The sequence below is a fragment of the Lacerta agilis genome, chromosome 11 (assembly GCF_009819535.1).
Source record: "Lacerta agilis isolate rLacAgi1 chromosome 11, rLacAgi1.pri, whole genome shotgun sequence".
NCBI lineage: Eukaryota > Metazoa > Chordata > Lepidosauria > Squamata > Lacertidae > Lacerta > Lacerta agilis.
In genome coordinates this window covers 44220491-44240838 of record NC_046322.1, presented here as the reverse complement: position 1 = coordinate 44240838, position 20348 = coordinate 44220491, and positions in this window count along the sequence as shown.

The following is a 20348-nucleotide window of genomic DNA, read 5'->3' as shown; positions in this document are numbered from 1 at the left end:
CGCATGGCCTGGCCCCTTCTCCGGGGGATGTGGGTGGCAGCAGGAGGCCTTTTGGCCACTCCCACACCTCCAGCAGCGGGAGGCCTTTTGGCCGCTCCCCACGCCTCTGACAGCGGCCTATTTTAATTTTAGAACGTATTACATTTTAATTTTAAATTAATTTTGGAACATGTTACATTTAAAGGTGTGTAGCATGAAAACCCACAACTTTACCCATTGGATATTTGGCAGAGTTAATCACCTCTATAGGGACTACCAAGTCTCCAAATTTCAAGCATCTATGGTGAAAGAACAGGAAAGTGTTGACCATTTTGTTTTGCAATGCAAGTCAATGGAATTTCTGGAGAGCTGTGCCTTCCAGATCATGATCTGGATTTGAATCCAGGGCAAGTTGGATCAGATCTGGATTTGTCCAAATCAGGGTCACAAATTAGATCAAGGGCTCCGTGCAAAGTCCTAGCATTTAGTAAAACATAGCACCTTTTAATATTAAAAAATGGTCCAAATTTCACAGCATTAGGGCCTGATGCATTTCAAGAAGTCCCCCCTGAAGGATACGGCCCTCTGTATTTGTTCAGCACAAGCATAATATATAATAACAAAAAGTATAACAACAAATTGCATCTACCTTGGTTATCCATTACTCTGGTTATTTGTAAACAGTGACAAGCATTTGATAGATATTTGTTTTATTGTGCTCTTCTTAGTTAGGTTTTCATAGAGCAATCTATTTCTGCCAAACTTAAAGATACAGAGAAAAAGACGCTCTCTAGAAATTGCAGGCCCTCCAGGTAGAAAGCAAAAGGCAGATGAAGCTCTTGCACTTTCCCTTGATCTCTGTAGTCAAACTCTTAGGGCTGAGGTGTTCTTTAAGAACCAAATAATTGTATTTGATGGAGAGCCCTTGAGGAATGCGCAGAGGAACTGCCTTTCTGTTGTTTAGCGATCACTTGCCATCTCTATGTCAGCCACACATGCTTTAAATATACATATAATTCATATTTTCCCATCTGCTGTCAGAATAACCTGCCATGTTCTAGACATACTTATTTACCTGGCACAGAGCAGGTTGGAAATTTCTCTGGGTATTCGAAATGTATGTCTTTCTTTCAGTGTGTGGCTTAGAGCCGTCAGCAACACGATGTTATGGGAAAACAACACTGGAAAAATAATGCGAAGTTGTAACTCAATTTTCTCTCAACAGCGAGTGAGTCTCATTGAACTCAATGGGATTGACTTATGAGTGGGCATGTATAGGATTGTCCTCTAAGTCACTAAATGCCATTTGTTGTTGTTGTTGTTCAGCCGTTCAGTCGTGTCCAACTCTTCATGACCCCATGGACCAGAGCACGGCAGGCACGCCTATCCTTCACTGCCTCTCGCAGTTTGGCCAAACTCATGTTAGTAGCTTCAAGAACACTGTCCAACCATCTCATCCTCTGTCGTCCCCTTCTCCTTGTGCCCTCCATCTTTCCCAACATCAGGGTCTTTTCTAGGGAGTCTTCTCTTCTCATGAGGTGGCCAAAGTACTGGAGCCTCAACTTCAGAATCTGTCCTTCTAGTGAGCACTCAGGGCTGATTTCATTGAGAATGGATAGGTTTGATCTTCTTGCAGTCCATGGGACTCTCAAGAGTCTCCTCCAGCACCATAATCCAAAAGCATCAATTCTTTGGCAATCAGCCTTCTTTATTTTATTTTTTTATTTCAGATAAAAACTGGTAATAGAAGAGATTCAGGGCCAACATATGTGGTGCAAAAGATGCTGCATTGTGTGTGTGAGGGGGAGGGAAATAAACAACTGGGAATGTCCTTGAACTAACTTTTGCAGCAGGGATGAAGAAAATGTAGTCCCACAATTATCAATACTGGGACCTGTGCTTTTGAACTTGTTCATAAAAGATAAAGAATTAAGGGTGAGCAGTGAAGTGGCCAAACTTGTTAATAATCCTAAATGGTTCAGGTTCATTCAAACAGAAAAGGATTGCAAACTGCTCCTAAAGGACCTGTTCAAACTGAGTGAATGGGCAATAAATTCACACATACCCTAATTTCACATATACCGTCATGGGATCTGAAACTGGGGCTGCCTTGGCTAGTGATACGATATTGGGGTCCTAGTGGTTAGTTCACTGGAAATGTCAACCCTGTTTGAAAAAAGAGACGATTTTGATGCTAGGGATAATTAGAAAAGGAATTGAAAGTAAAACTGCTGATATATTGCTGGTGTACAGATTTTTGATGCAAAAATATGTGCTGGGGGTTATTGGTTTGTTTTTCTTTAGTTATGTATTTTGTGTTCTCATTGTGAACTGCCCTGCGATCTTTGAATGAAGGGCGATATAAAAACCTAATAAATATTTTTTGTTTGTAATACTTTGTGTAATTGTTGGTTGCATCACTTCAGAAAGAATATTGGAAAGTTGGAAAAGACTTTGAAGAGGGTAACTAACATTGAATTGTTCAATATATTATAGCCAACCTTTCCTCCTGAAGGATCCAAGGTTGGCAAACATGTCCCCGTTTGTTTTGTTTTTTAAAGCAACCTAAAACAGTTAAAACGTTTTTAAAACTGTTGCATTTTAAAACATTATTTCATTCAGAGATCCCACAGTAATTTTTTGGCTCAAAAATGCTTGGGAAAACAAGAATGTGCTGTTTGCTGGTACTTAATACCAGCAAAGCACAAGTGAGTATACAACCAGATGTAGGAGAGGTATGCTTATAGTCTGTCTGACTATGTAAAAGGACTGCAATATATCAAGAACTGCCTTTTTACATATGAACCTACTCGGACCCTGAAATCATCTTCTGAGGCCCTCCTTCATGTGCCGCCTTCTCGAGAGGTCAGGAGGGTGGCAACACAAGCGCACGGCCTTCTCTACAGTGGTTCCCCATCTGTGGAATGCTCTCCCCAGGGATATCCGCTTGGCGCCTTCATTATACACTTTTAAGCGCCAGGCAAAAACGTTCCTTTTGAACCAGGCCTTTGGTTGACCTGATGGGCATCCTATACCCTTTTAAAATGTGGCTCTTTTTTGCAGGGGGGGCGGGTAGTATATATTATAATATTTATATACATATTGAACCGCCCTGAGACCTCCGGGTATAGGGCAATATATAAATTCAATAAATAAATAAAAAAATAAAAAAGTGAGGGTATGAAAGATTACATAGTGCCTGAATGAGCAAAAGCACCACTGGATTTCTTTTCTCCCAGTACGTTTCCGAGCACAATTCAAAGTGTTGGTGCTGACCTTTACAGCCCAAAACAGCCTCGGTCCTGTATCCCTGAAGGAACGTCTCCACCCCCACCATTCAGCCCGGACACTGAGATCCAGCGCCAAGGGCTTTCTGGCGGTTCCCTCACTGCGAGAAGCAAAGCTACAGGGAACCAGGCAGAGGGCCTTCTCGGTAGTGGCGCCCGCCCTGTGGAACGATAAACAACTACCAGACATTTAGAAAATACCTGAAGGCAGCCCTGTTTAGGGAAGTTTTTAATTTGAGACTTTGTATTGTATTTTAATATTTGTTGGAAGCCACCCAGAGTGGCCGGGGAGACCCAGCCAGATGGGCAGGGTACAAATTAATAATAATAATAATAATAATAATAATAATAATAATAATAATAATAATTAATAATAATCTTAAGCATGCTCGAGGCATGTGACATTTCCTTGCTTCTTGTGGAGAGTATTCCCCACCACCACCACCTATGATAGTATCATTTCTGCCATTTATCCCCTTTTTGGATCATATGGCAACACTGCTACTTGACCCTTTCCTTCTCCCATTATTTTTTAGTTGAGGCTGGGTTCCCCCACCCCCCTTCAGAAAGTAATACTTTGTTGGGAGAAATGGCAGGATATTACTCACAGGAGGAAGCGTGGTTATTCTTAAAGGATTTTTGACAGGCTGGCTTCCGGTTTCAGAATGCTCTACTCTTGATATGCCCGGTATGATTTTTATGTTCAAATTATAAACATTTCCAACACAGTACAGCTCAATCTAACTCCCCAGGTATAGTTTATCAGAAAGCAATTTTGTTTAAATGGAAAGACAAATGAATAGATGCTACCATCACACACCTGTCACACAAATGCAACCTTGTGCTTGGGATTCATCACAGGCTAAGTGAGAATTTATTTTAGGGTGGAGGGAAGCTAGGGACTGTTAAAAGTATTGGCAGTGCATCACTGTTGTGCTAGATATGCCACTAAACCATTTTGAGACACGTTCCAGGAAAAGGAGAGAAATGGCCTGTCACGATGGAAGATTGAGGATTTAACAAGGCAGATGTCTGCATGAGCCCTAAAGGTCAATCAGCTTCATCAGAAACTACTTGAATGACTACAAATGCAGCATAATATCCTCATGGGAGACACCCCCGATGGATGTCTAATAGCTATACACTGCAGACCCTGCAATATAAAATTTGCAGGGGATTTAACTCACAAAAAGGTTGAGGACTTTATGGCTCTCAGAAGTCATTTTTCTTCCAAGAAGGCAGCAGCATAGGGCGTTTCCTTGCATGTTTTAATACTTTTTTGAGTAGGAGTATGTGAACCAAATGTGCAATTTAATATGCCTCTGGAGTTTGCAGAGATGGCGTTTGGATCGACTCTGTGGCTATTTACCATTCCTGGTATACGGAAACCTGGCATGCATAAAATGAAAATAAATTAGCTGCAATACTGATAAGGAAGCCTTGCTCTCCTGAAGTCAATGCTATGATAACCTTCACTGCATTTTGGCTGTGCTGCAGCAAAAGGAGGATGTGTGAAAATGTAACAAAATGCAAAAGGCTGAGCATGTTTTCCCATACGCAATAGTTTGTAGGGGGCTTTGTTACAATGGAGAAAAAGAAGTAATAGATAAGTTAAAACTGAACTATGAGATATATTGAAACAACCACCAGCAGAAGGCTAATAAAATATTATAGGAAGAAAAGGTGGAATGAAACAGGTGATCTGGAAGAAAAGGGGATGGGGTGTGCTGTAGCAGAGTGCCTGCAATGAAGCATATTTAACTGCACATAATAATTCTGTACTTTTTAAAATAAAATTAACTATACTTGATAAAGCTACTGGTTACACTCTTTCTACTTTCCTCCCTTTCACACCTACAGATTTATAAAACATTACACATAAAACCATATGATCAATAGAAGAACTGTATGATAAATTATCCATCACTCCAAGCTTTCTTTGACATGAATTTTCGTTCAGCTTATGAATTGTCCAAGGCCCAGTTCAGACAAACCATGAGATGAGTTCTGACCAATATAGGTAATATTTTGAAACCATCACACTGTACATCTTCATGGCATTGTGAACCCCCCCCCCGAGATTCTCCATGGATTCTGACTTTGCACACCGTATTAGATTGGTCTAGGGCAAGTAATGAAAACCTCTTGTTTACTGTGTTTGTATTTCTTAAATCTTTATCTTTGAAGTTTAAGAAATTGAGAAGCTGGACCGTCTGGCAAGAGGACAGAAAAAATGTGTTGATATTTACTCAGCACAAATTTAGAATGAACTTAACCAGCTGTCTCCAAGCAATAATTATAGTTCTGGTTGCTTATTGCATTCATTTAAGACAAAAACAAAAACCTCAAGCATTCTTCTGTAGGGCTAAAAGGTAAAGGTAAAGGACCCCTGGACAGTTACATCCAGTCAAAGGCGACTATGGGGTTGCGGCGCTCATCTCACTTTCAGGGCGAGGGAGCCGGCGTTTCTCCAGACAGCTTTCTGGGTCATGTGGCCAGCATGACTAAACCGCTTCTGGTGCAACAGAACACTGTGACGGAAACCAGAGCACACAGAAATGCCGTTTACCTTCCCACCACAGCAGTACCTATTTATCTACTTGCACTGGTGTGTTTTCGAACTGCTAGGTTGGCAGGAGCTGGGATAGAGCAACGGGAGCTCACCACCGTTGCAGGGATTTGAACCACCGACCTTCCAATCCACAAGTTCAAGAGTCTCAGTGATTTAGACCACAACACCACCCGCTGTAGAGCTAATCTAGGCATAGGCAAACTCAGCCCTCCAGATGTTTTGGAACTACAACTCCCATGATCCCTAGCTAACAGGACCAGTGGTCAGGGATGATGGGAACTGTAGTCTCAAAACATCTGGAGGGCCGAGTTTGCCTATGCCTGGGCTAATCTGTGATTGGTATATTGTACCCTTTCAGAGTCAACAGAACTGAAGGATGGAATATGCACTTTCAATTTTTATGAGAAGATTGCCAAAACTCCTCTGAACATGTCCCAACTGAATTGTCCCCATTTGGGTCATAGGGTGGAACCCAAGTGGTGCCATTTTGCTTATGGAAGGACTGTTTAAGTCAGGGGTAGTCATCCTTTTTATTCCTACCGCCCACTAATGCATCTTTTTAGTGGTAAAATTTCCTTGCCGCCCACCAGTGCTCGATGGAAGGAGGATTCAGCTTGTGCCATTGAACCCACTACTGCCCACCTAGAATCCTGAAACGCCCACTAGTGGGCGGTAGGGACCAGGTTGACAACCCCTGGTTTAAGGTATCTGCTTAAGGAAGAGAAGGCTATGCAATTTTTGCTAATTCCCCCTTGTCCATGCAATCCCCCACACCAGCTTTCACTTAGTTCTTAGAGGTTCCACTAATCAAGTATCTGTATTTGATTTCCCAAGGGAGGCTGCAGGGGGAAGGGGAATATGCAAAAATCACCACCCCCTTCTTCCCCTAGCAGATGCTGCCAGCTGATCAAAAGCTGTTCTGAGAGTGCAAGTTGGATTACATCCATAACATTTAGGACATCCAAAGTAATTGCCTTCATTGTGTGAGAGTCTCTAAAGTCTCTCCACTGGATGCCAGGAACACAAAATGGAGATGATGGACATGGTGACCCAATGTAATAGCCATGCTTCATGTTGCAGGTACAATAAGGTTGAGGTACAATAAGAGGGACGTAGGTGGTACTGTGGTCTAAACCACTTAGCCTCTTGGGCTTTCCAATCGGACGGTCAGCAGTTTTATTCCGTGCAACGGGGTGAACTCCCATTGTTCTGTCTCAACTTCTGCCAACCGAGCGGTTCTAAAGCATCTCGGTGCAAGTAGATAAATAGGTACCATTGTAGCAGGAAGGTAAACTGTGTTTCCGTGCACTCGGGCACTTGTCACAGTCCTCCGTGCACTAGTAGCAGTTTAGTCATGCTGGCCACATGAACTGGAAAGCTGTCTGTGGACAAACGGCAGCTCCCTCAGTCTGAAAAGCAAGATGAACACTGCACCCCATAGTCAACTTTGACTGAATTTAACCATCCAGGGGTCTTTTACCTTACATACAATAGTTTATTATTCTATGCATTTGCCACTAAAACTCCAAATTGGGGGAATTTCTTCAGTCTCAGCAACCAAATAAATGTACTGCTAAACTAAATCTAAGCAAGTAAATGTGACTTTTCATAGCAAAAGCCAAGGGACTTTTGGTTCGAGCAGAAAAACCAAGAGATTCCCACCTGGTGTCAATAATTACAATCAAGGACAAACCATCACACAGAGCACGTTTTCATTTATGCTTGAAGAGGAAGGGTCCACAGTCAACATTTCTCCCTCCCTCTTTCTTTATATAAAAAAGCATGATTTAACATTTTTCTTCTGTTTATTTCCAAAGGCAATTTTACATTTCATTAGGTACAACAATATGTCATCAGTCTTCCATATAGTTACAGTCACAGGTAATAATAGTCACCCTGCAAAGGTTAACAACAAACGTGCACATTTTGCAAGGGGTACACAAAGCAAGCTAAATACCCCTTTCTACCAAGTCATTCAAGAAAAGTTTATTGTGTCAGGAACTAAGTGGGCATATTACCCGCCAGTAGTAGTTCATACGTAAATGACTGGAGTTGACTCAAATGGGCTTTTTTTAAGTAGTCAAGGAGAAGAGAAAGTCGGAAGTTGTGATGTACTGGGAACTGAACAAAGATGTGGTATACTATGCTATACTGAGGTTCCATAGCCTATTACAGGGATCAGCAAACTTTTTCAGCAGGGGGCCTGTCCACTGTCCCTCAGACCTTGTGGGGGGCTGGACTATATTTTGAAAAAAAATATAAGAACAAATTCCTATGCCCCACAAATAACCCAGAGATGCATTTTAAATAAACGGACACATTCTACTCATGTAAAAACACGCTGATTCCCGGAATGTCCATGGGACGCATTTAGAAGGCGATTGGGCTGCATCTGGTTCCCGGGCCTTAGTTTGGGGACCCCTGGCCTATTACATACCCAATAAGGTAACACAAGAGCGTAAGGAAAGAAATTAGCTCAGATTCAGTTAGAATTCCACCTGCTCAAATGCCTATATTTATTCAACGTAGTTCTAACAAGTGTTGGCAAATGAGATAAAGGATTAACAGTGCAAGTCCATGCATGGCTTCTCAGAAATAAGTCTTACGAGATATGATGGGACTTACTTGGAAGTAAGTGAATCTAGAATTGCAGCCTAATCGCTCAGTGACATTGTTAGCAATTCTTTTCTTCAGAGAATAAGGATGTTGTTCTAACACTTATTATGAGAACTTTCCAACGTTGCTATGAAGTGTGGAATTTACATGCAAACCTGCAATTATCAGGTGCAATCCTGACACTCAGTTCTAGGGATATTGGACACTGAGACCTGGACACATTCCAGAGTTTGTCAACCCAAGAGTTAGTGCAGACCACAAAGATAAATCAGAAGTAAATTTTATTATAGTATATTGAAAGGGAACACATGCATTCTCTCAAAAGGGAATTAGTGCATTTACTAAAAACATTAAACAAAATCAATAAACGGCAGACTCACACTTGTCTGAGCATAGAAGAGTCAAAACCAGTGCAATAATTATTCTTAGAAGCATTCCTAGGAAAACTAGGATGTGGTCAGGGAAAGGGTGGAATGGGGTAGGGGGAAGGAGGAGCTTTGGCTGAAGAGCTGAAAATGGTACCAGAATATTATTATTATTTTGAATAACTTTTTATTGGGTTTTATAAACAAGGATAATATGAATAATAATACTAATAAATAGACCAAGTCTTCTAATGTCATTTGTATATCACAAAAATAGCATAATAAATTTGTGGTAAGATCTTCAGCATGGCCCCTAGGAGTTGGCTGCTATGATTATTAGTGGTCAATGTATAGGTTCTTGGTTCGTGATTTGGATTAAGCAAAAACAAAGGGGAAACAGGATAGAACAGAATAAAACTAAATTAACTGGTAACATTCCACATCACATAGCTAAACACCCAATCTGGAGCCATTTTGGTTGTGCTTAGATTAATTACGAGCAATAGTCATTTTTCTTCTTAGGTTACCAATGAAACAATATAAGTGTTGGTATATTGATGAATATAGGAGGGGAGTTCAAATTGAAGGCCTTTTTGGAGACTGACAAAAAATGGCTCATCATAAAATGTGCCCCCACTTGCTGGCATGCGCAGAATTAGAATTACAAGAATTTAGTAAGTTATGGTGTCATCTCTCATAGTGCAGATCTATTTTTTCAAATGACTTTTTTTTTAGTTGGGCTGATTAGATTCCAGAAAAGGCTGACATATTTTAATAATACTTTATAGACTAATTTCCTCCTTCAGACCCAATTCTGGAATTTCCTCTAACTTGTTATATTAAGAATATAACAAGAACATATTAAGCATTCTTTTCTTTAGGTTATTCTCATTGCAAATTTTGAAGAGAACCATATTCAAAAATTTCCACTGTTGATTATTTTAAACCTTTTGGTCTGATTTGCTGGTATGGCTCCATAAGAATAAAATTACCATTAGGAACTTCACATAAGGTTGATTGTCATTTATCGTTACATGGGAGAGTCATCATTATTAACAACTTTTCATCATATTGAATAGGTTTTCATTCCACAAGTGCCTCAGTGACATTTAATAGAGTCATCCTTCCATAATGAATATCTCTACTGTTCATAATGGTTCTCTAGATCTCAAGTAATCTCCATTTACTTAATTTTTTTTTTTACCGAGTTGGGATACTTGTCCAGATAATTGAATAGAGATATTGAGTATATATTGAATATATTTCTGACCTTAAGAGGGCTTTGTAAAACCGGTCATAAAAAGGGCCCCCAAAAGAAATAAAGAAACTACAAGAAGTAGCTAAATGAGATGCCAATACATATAGAGATAATATAAAAACCTACTGGGATAATACATAAAACAGTGTTAAAACACAGGTTGTGAGGAATAATGTCAACCATCTTGGTTAGCAATATCACCTATAATTATTATAGTGTACCAACAGAGAAAAGGAACATTTGGCAAAGGCGACAGCAGAGTTCAGTAGAAGGTGACAGCAGAGTTCAGTAGAAGACAATGTTAATTATGAATCTGTGCAAGAGTTCTATAGCTTTGTGTCAAGGCAAAACATGAAGTAAGTGGGGCCATAGCTTTGTGGTAGAGCATCTGATTTGCATACAAAAGGTTATCTTGCTCAGTCCCTGGCATTTCCAGGCAGGACTGGGAGATACCCCCAGTCTGAAACCCCTGATATTTCAAGACTGCCAGTCAGTGTGGACAATATTGTGCTAGGTGTGTCAATGTCTGACATGGCATAAGGCAGCTTACTATGTTCAGTGTGCACCAAATTCTTCTTAATGCTAAAAGTGATTAGAACATTCCTAAGTCTTGAGACTAATTCAGTTGTCTTGTATAACTGATGAGTGAAAAAGCAAATTTTCTTGACAAGGGATGCAAAATTAATGGCTAGGGTGTGTGTGTGGGGGGGTGGTTGATCCAATATCCTGGCCTCCTTTCACTGAACTAGTTATCTGCCTTTGGAAACAATAGGAGGGAAATAACCCAGGACTACATAGGTTATGGGGGCCTGTTAGAGGAATAGGAAGGTGTTGGATACTTCAGCTCTAAGCCTCCCACTGGTCCACCCCAGCATGCCCACCCAAGCTGTGGAAGTTTTCACAGTGGAGACTGTGAAGTTGGAGCAATCTCTCTACCCTCTGAGAGGAAGTACCAATGCTTCCTATGTCCCCTGAGATATCTGCCCAGGGACCGTAGGACTGGAGGACCATCTCAATGCATGGAGAGAAATGATTCTGCACAAGACCTCAGGGATCACCTGGACTCCTTAGTGATGGCAGAAGATACCCAACCTTGAGGAGACAGCCACTTACTTTGACTTAGAAGAAGATAAAGAGAACCCCAATTCTATGTTTGGATTAGATACAAGGAACTTGGTAGAATGAAGAGGCCAAGGCATTTCCCCTTAATTTCAGTGGGAAGCCTAAACCATCCTACCTTTCAAACATGGGGTTGTGGTGATGATCAAAAATCAACATTATTGATATCAAAACCAAACAAACAGAGGGATGTGCATATATATTCATAATGCCACAGAAACACTACTTTCCCATTCTGCACTGTCCAAATGGCTAGAGATGAAATGTAGTTCAGAAGAATGGTCTGGCTTGGCAAGGCAGGATATGCAGAAAGTCCAAATTCTGTTCCCTCAGCTCCTCTTGCCATAAGGTTGACTAAACTGAAGGCTGAATTAGTCAGAATTCAGAAAGCCCATGCCCACAGTAGCACATAGCAGAGCATTCCTATAACTTGCCTTTGGGCTTCCTGCAAACCTCTTCTAATGTGTCAGAAAGCGGGCAGTGGAAATAAGAGCTGGCAGTTTCCTCGCCCGTTATATATAAAAAAAGACGGAAACCCGTAACGAATGAATGCACACAAAACTGCTCTTGCCATCTGCAGAGCTCCCAAAACTCTTGTAATTTTATAGCAACAGGATGCCAATGTCTCTGAAAGCCAAAAACCCAGATTAAAAACATGCACACTGAGAAATTAAGCTGAAATTGGGAGGATATCGCAAATCATTATTACAATAATAATAATAATAAAAATTATAGAGAACTCCAACAATGACAAATAAAAATGAGAACGCCAAGCAGGAAAGGAGGGTGGCAGAAGGCAGGAGAAACAGACTTAGAGGAATGATATAAAATGTTTATAATGGAAATGGTTGAACTAAAGGGCTCCCCGAGTAGAAGCATTCCAGCTTGAGGCATCATATTAACACCTTTGAGCCAGGCACTCTGCTCACCCAGTGCTTAATCAAGGCAGATGAATTATGGCACACTTCCTCCAGCTAAAACAAACGTTGGGTTTTAGAGCTGAGCTGTAGCACTCAGAAGTTATTTCCCTGGAGATATTAATGTTTAAAGCAAAATCAAATATTAATAGCTGAACATTGGTCATTTAAAAAACTAAACACACACACACACACACACACACTGTATGACTAGCTAGCATCTTTTTCTGGGTAAATAAATTATTTTTTTCACTTTATTTCCAGGTAGTATTCAGTGATACAAAAAATAAGCCCCATATCCTTGACCTAGTCTCCTGAGGTCAGGAGCTACCTTAACAGCATAGAGAGTTCAGGTAATTTAAAAGGGATGTTACCATGGACTGCAAGAAGATCAAACCTATCCATTCTGAAGGAAATCAGGCCTGAGTGCTCACTGGAAGGACAGATCCTGAAGCTGAGGCTCCAATACTTTGGCCACCTCATGAGAAGAGAAGACTCCCTGGAAAAGACCCTGATGTTGGGAAAGATTGAGGGCACAAGGAGAAGGGAACAACAGAGGGTGAGATGGTTGGACAGTGTTCTCGAAGCTACCAACATGAGTTTGACGAAACTGCGGGAGGCAGTGGAAGACAGGAGTGCCTGGCGTGCTCTGGTCCATGGGGTCATGAAGAGTCAGACATGACTAAACAACTAAACAACAACAACAACAACTAAGCCTATGCAGGGACATCTTCAAAGTGTTTTCCTAACACGAAGTCATATTTTGGTGCTGTGGTATGCCACACTTATTTCCTTTGAAGAATGATGTTGACTTGCTTTTTTCACATTATGAATGCCAGATGTTTTAAATCACCCTATACAGTGGCTGTTCCCACATATAATGGTGCGGTAGGTGAGGTGATTTTTTTCCTTACCATCACAAACCTTTCTTTTTGGATGTGGTTGGTGACATACAAGAGAGTCAAAACAAAATATAAAATCAAAAAATCCTTCCAGTAGCACCTTAGAGACCAACTAAGTTTGTTTTTGTTTTTACTATGGCAGACCAAAACGGCTACCTACCTGTAACTGATACAAGAGAGTATTGCTCAGGCAGGTAAAGTTTTCCGGTTTCACCAGTTATTTTGATTATCTTGGTGTTTACCTTTCTCCTTGCTGCTATAGATGGTATTAATTCTACTCCAGGTAAAGCAAGGTCAGGTGGTACCCGGTGTGGAAAACTCATTGTCAAACCCACCCCCACCCCATTGACTTTATTTCATATTTTTTTGGGGGGGGGAGCCAGAGTTGTTGAGCAGGAAGCCTGCGTGCGCAAAACCCACAGCATCTCTCACAGACATTGAGTGCTGCACAGCATTTTGTCAACCCCCCCCCCCCGGAGGTGACACCCTGGGAGGACCGCACCCACAGCACCCACCTCACTCCGCCGATGTCTAGGTCTTGGTTATTATTTGCATCTTTGCCATGGTTCTATTGTATACTGCTTTTATTTTGTTTTGAGTCACCTTGGAGGTCTTTGTAGCCAAAAGGTGAAGCAACAGTTACTAAAATAAACAGGCAAAATCTCACTCTGCACACACATCCATGAGAGGTGACTTTGCCCAGTGGTGCTCAGACTTGGGAGGTGGGGTTTCACCAGCCTGCACAGCTCTTGTAGGATCTTGTGGGCCTGAGATTCTCCTGTGAGGTCTAATGAGAGGGGGAAGAGCTGCAAGGCCACAAAGGGTCAGGGCCCTTTGGCCCTTTGGCCCTGTGAAGTTCCCTCCCACCCTCACTGTTAATGCCTCACTGGGTTACTTTGGATCTCTGGTTGTCAGGGCCGGAAATTACTTCCTCCACTCCTACTTCTGTTGTGCTATAGTGGAAAAGTGCCTCCGCAGATGGCAATAATGCAAATAATGAAACAGAATGAAGTGTGGATGGTCCAGTATGAATCCACTGTTGTTGTTCAGTCGTTCAGTCGTGTCCGACTCTTCGTGACCCCATGGACCAGAGCACGCCAGGCACGCCTATCTTTCACTGCCTCCTGCAGTTTGGCCAAACTCATGCTAGTCGCTTCGAGAACACTGTCCAACCATCTCATCCTCTGTTGTCCCCTTCTGAATCCACTAGTAATGTCCAATTATTACATCAATGATATGTTTGCAGAATATGCCCACAAAACAATCCCAGGCTGGAAGGGCTCATATATTTTAACCAGTCTCCCATACCCAGTGTTAGAAAGTGAGATATGAAAGCTAGGAGCTGTATGGCACCTTAAACCTAGGTTATGGGCGCAACAACGGAATGTCTAGGCACAAGAATACAAAGCTGAAAATGAATGAACTACAGCTAAAATATTATGTTCATTTTTCACTTGGTCCAGTCCTTCCCCTGCCCACCCCCTAATATTCTTAAGAGGGTCTCTTCTCCAGTCTTCAGAGGCAGAAAAGGGTCCTCTTTTCCTTTCACTCTGCAGTTTTAATCCAAAATCTTAGGTGCAGTACTGTGCCCGGAGCTCAGAAACTGCTTGCGCTAATAAAAAATTCCCTGTCGCAAATGCGCCCAGAATAATGGGAGTTTTGAACACTGCCCATATCCCGTCCAGTCTTCCATGCAAAACCTTATACTGTACTGTATATGACAGTCCTCCAGCCCTTAGGACATGTAGGTAGCCAAAAATAGGATCTCTTGTCTTGCAGACATGGAAGTGTCTTCTTTTCACAGAAATCTATACATTTCCCTATAAAAGAGATGCAAAAGTGCTAGGAATATCTGTGTCATGGGCTGCCAAAATTTGAGAGAGCTACATTTTGTGCAGAAATTACTTTGAATTATATTGCATTCAAGTGGGAAGCTAGTTCAGAGTTTTCTATTCAGGAAAGCCAAGCTAGTATTTTTTTTTAAAGGTTTTTTTTAAAAAACAAAGTAGATATACAAATTATTGTGGCATTTCTCCTAAAATCCATAGAAACAGTTATGTGGTTTTCTCTAAGTGGCATGCACACATTAGCTTGAATATGTTTTCCTAGGTGAAAGCCACAAGAAAAGTGGGTTGGAAACAGTGTACAGCAAAAAGTGTAATTGCTGTTGGAAGCTTTGAAAAGAAAATAACATTTGAAAGGGTAAAAATGGCCACTCTGGTTGTATCAATTAGCCATTTGGTATTTCACTTTAGAATTACGGCAGCAAAAGTTTTACAAAGCTGACATTTATTTACTCCTTTCTCTCCTTCTAGCCATCTGGTATTCCTGCTAGAAATACTGGTGCAGTTTTTTCAAAAGGAAATTTATTGCACTGCTGGTATTTGGGAAGGATGCTTTTCTTTCAGGTAAGGCTTCCAATGGAATTATGAATGGGGCTGGTTCATATGTTTCAATGAATGAATCATTCACTCTGTTCTCAGTTTTCAGGCTATAAGTATCATTGTTTATGTAGCCAAAACAGCACTATCCATACAAAAGAGGTTTAGAGCAAGTCTGAAGATTGCAGAAGGGTAAACCTCAAAAATAATAAGGACTGAATGCAGAAAGTGAGGGCAGGGAGGATGAATAGGACTTCTGGAATCCTGAACAGAAGCACTTCATAGAACAACATTTGGTTGTGGGTCCCACTTGTAAATACCGGTATAGAAAATAGTCATTGGGCAACCACAACAGAGTCCAGAAGTAAGCCAAGCTGAAATGAAATAGGGCTGGGGAGATCAATCTGTTCTGCTTTCTCTCCATTTCTCATTTCCCCCATCTTAAGTTATCCACATTTCTACATTGGTTTGTCTTTTTCTTTTTTAAAGCCTCAGGAATATTCATTAGCATTTTAATGTGAATTTACCCTAATATGCACATTTAATGTGAATTTACCCTAATATGCACATTTTCTATACAGTTTTGCCTAATATATTGTTATGGGTTGTCGGTGTGGGGATAGGCTGTATGCTGACCCCCTTTCTATCTCCTGGAACCAGCAGGGGTTAAAATCTAAGCAGGCCCCGACCGCAACACGTGCTCTTACTCAAGGTAGAACCCGATTTGTGGAACTGCAAACCTTTCCAGTCATGTGTTACTCCAGTCAAATCCCACATATGAATGTGGGGAAAGATGATAGTGTGTAGCCTGGTGTAAATTAATTTGTAGCCTGGGGGGATTACCACGGTGTGGACTGTCCCTGAGAACCGTAGACTGTCCCCGGGACAGGTGAGGGTGCTGATCCCTTATTTTCAAATCCAAAACTTGACAGCTATGCTGTGTACCTGCTCAGTCTTCTGGCAGGTGCTAACAGTTGGTGATCAACAGCAACTTCCCTTCTAATGGTTCTTTGGGTTATAGCCTACTAAATCCTATTCAAAACAAAATAAAAAAATTCCTTCCAGTAGCACCTTAGAGACCAACTAAGTTTGTTCTTGGTATGAGCTTTCATGTGCATGCACACTTCTTCAGATACATGCACACAAAAGCTCATACCAAGAACAAACTTAGTTGGTCTCTAAGGTGCTACTGGATTTATTTATTTATTTATTTATTTATTTATTTATTTATTTATTTATTTATTTATTTATTTTGTTTTGACTATGGCAGACCAACACAGCTACCTACCTGTAACTAAATCCTATTCAAAGTAGACCTGATAATTTAAATGGCTCTACCTGGAGGAAGACTAACATTGGGTGCAATCCATCATCTTTCGACTGGACTTGAACCTGATAGCCCTTCAAACAAAAGAGTCACTCGAATGCAGGATTGACTTTGTAAGGCAGTTGTCAGGGAGCTGACAAGGAAAGCAGGTCATTCGCAGATCAGAGGAAGACAGTGAACACTGGCTAACTTTCAGTTAGCTTCTTTATTAAGGAAGCAGAACAGAGAACACACAGAGACTTCTAAGGGTCGCTCCTGTCTAGATGAAGCACTTTCCCAGACTGGTTTGTTACTCTTCCTCCACTCCCTATCCCTCTGTGTCAGACCCCTTCCTCTGTCTACAGTGAACCCTAATGGACACTCTCTGTGTCTGCTTGGCTCTCTGCTCGGTGACATGCAGCCGATACCACGTTCTTGGAGTGGAGGGGGCTTGCAGGCTATCAGCAGAGAAGCTGTCAGGGTGGCTATGTGGTGAAGCTGCCAAATCTGATTCCTGTTTCTGCTCCGCACTGGGGAACCTGCCTGTTTCCTCCTCTTCATCATACTTCAAGCTTCCTGCCTCCAGTACTTCCCAGCTCTTCCACTTCCTCTGGGGTGCGGCCAGTTTCCCACCATCAGGTGCCAAGATCCAAATCCTTTCCCCCTGTGCCTCCACCACTCCTGCTCATCCAGGCAACCCCAACAGTAGGACACTTGGCCACTAAATTCTAGGTGATTGTATGACAGAGTACACAATTGCTCAACATGCAAGTATTAACTTGCATCTCCTCAAGAGAGTCATTTTCATGGGCGGCCATTGTTTTACATTGACCTTGGTCACGCTTGCCAACAATTTATATCCTTATTCATGTATGCACACAAACCCCAAATCTTTTGTATCCGAAGAAGAGCAGCACCACAGAAAATCCTGCAGGCCAAATTCCTGTGGTGTGTGGGCATATTGTTCTGGAAATGTCATTCCCTCTGTAATAGCTCTGGATTTTGTTCCTTAAAAAATCCCACACAATTTGGAATTTTTTTTAATGCATTGCCCATCCATGCATTAGCTGTACATTTTCAGGCCTGGAAATACCCACTTACACGGATTCCGAAGCAGAAGTCCTGCAGGGCGCAGACTTCTGCAATCCATTTCAGTGGAACACTTTACACACAAGTTATTGTATGAAATGCATCGGTAAAACATTAATGACCTCTGCTCTGCTCTAAACCAGCAGGCAGACATTGCTTTAAACAGCTCATTTTCCATCTCTCATAGAAGCTGGAACAGCATGACCACTTCTGTTAACTTTAATTTTGAACATTTTTATTTACAATTAAAGCGCCACATGGCAACTTCGGGGGAGTCACCGCATCATAATGGCACCGCTTATCTTAAAATGGAATAGCATTAACTTAAAAATGAATAAATGTTTCTTATCCTTCATCCCACATTGGGAAAAACAACATACCAAAGGCTTTGAGGTGTTTTTTTTTTTCCTACCCCAATCAGTTTCCCAGTGTATTGGGGGGAGCTGAGTGTAGGACCCGGATAACATTTGTGTCTGTTGTGTTGGATGAAGTGTGCTTGACAGTCGCCAAACACCCAGAGCCAGAAAACACGTATTCAGAGAAAGTAAAATTTCTGCAGTAAGCATTTACCCTGCCCTTGCATATTGAGTAAACAGCACCGTTTCTGTTCCTTTAATAAGCCATGGTTTTTATTTTCAAATACCAACAATAAAAACTATAATTTAAAGTAAAAATGTTCTGAGCATATTGCAAACTGTCTAGAAAAACAACAACACTTTATTACAACTGAGAAATAACATAAGCTAATGTTAATGTTTTTTTTGGGGGGGGGGGTGTTATTCTAATACCATCTTTTAAAAAAAAACCCTGCAAGAAAGCTGTCCTTGGTTAGAGAACTGTCCCCAAACTATATGGATTATGCCAGCCTACTGATGTTTTCTTCACCTCTCACTTGCCTATGGGGTGTTTTACTTCCCCTATCCACATTGGTTGTGGTATTGAACACAACCCAATTGCAAAAGTCAATGTATTTTCTCTGGCATTTTGCTGTGGGGATAGCCAGCAGATGGGACGACCAGTAATCCCGGAGTTCCTGCTCCCACTGCGCCGCGAAAGGGTCCGCTGGCTATGATCTGAAGGTAGTTGTCGTGAGTTCTGAAGGTTACTGAAGGTTTCCGAAGGTTTTCTGCAGGTATCTGAAGGTTCCGGAGGTCTCCGGATAGAAAGATAGGCTAAGCTAGGTAGCAGCCAAAACTTAGAAGGCCAAATAAACGCTTTTTTAAATAAAAGAAATAAAAACTAAGAGACTGCAGTCAATGGTGAAGAAGCTCTCAACTGCTCTGTGTGGCTGGTTCTACTTTCGGTTTCTCTCTGGCTTGTCTCGCACTGATGTTCTCTCTGGCTTGTCTCGCGCGTTCTCCACACACGCTACAGAGAGCGGAGGCTATTTATTAAGAAATCAAACATCGTCACAACATTTACAAGAACCAATCACAACCTTGTCTCTAAGCTAGTTTCCGGGCGGGAAACTATCAACTGACCGTTACATTGGCTAAATTGGCGCGCGTTGCCCAAACGCGGAGGGATCCATGCAGCAAACTTTCTGCTGGATCCTTTGCCCTTCCTTCCTAACGCGGAAGGTTACCTTTAAATAAACATAAACAAACAGGTGCAGGAGCACCTTAAAAACATATTCCCACATTTTGCTTTCAGAAGAACAGGAAAGAAACTTTGGGGACATTGTATAGGTGACAATTTGTGGCACTGTCCTAGAGGGACTACCCTGTCGGTCTACTTATGTTTAAATTTCACAATGAAAAGTGCATCTGGTGTAGGCTTCTAATTCCATACAAATAGATGAAGGTTAAATGTGTGTCATTTCAGGAGGATTAATAGTTTTATTTTGTTCTAGTCAGATCTCATCTGAGGTACTGTGTGTCAAGTTCCGAGTGGTGCAATTTGATAAGGATAGAATCTGCATAGACAAAGTGCAATGGGGTCAGAGGAAGGGGTCAGCAGTATGGAAAACAAGTCCTACAAAAATGGGTTGAAAGGTAGGTTTATCTTGAAAAGAACTGACAAGAACAAGGTAGGAAGGTGGGGTGGAGAAGGTACAATAGCACTCTTCAAGTGCCTAAAGGGCTGTCAGAATGAAGGTTGCTGCATCAGATCTAATGGGCTTAACATACAGGGAGATAGAATATTTTTTCTAAATGGTCTGAGCAGTTTAACAATGGAAGCTCAGAGGGGTGGTGGGATCTCCCTCCCTCTATATTTTCAAGCAGAGACTAGACAGCCATCTGTTGGGGATGCCATAGCTTGGATTTCCAGAAATGGCCAGCGTTCTGGTCTACAAATATTCATCCAAGTCTATGATTCTATGATAGTATGGTATCATACCATACATATGATAGTATGATATCTGAAGAAGTGTGCATGCACACAAAAGCTCATACCAAGAACAAACTTAGTTGGTCTCTAAGGTGCTACTGGAAAGAATTTTTATTTTATGATTCTATGAGTTTCATTTATTCTGAAAGAACAAGTAGAAATTTAGACATATGCTGGTGAGTCCTATATCTCCCCCCCCCATCCCCCCTCCTCCGCAAAGCATTGA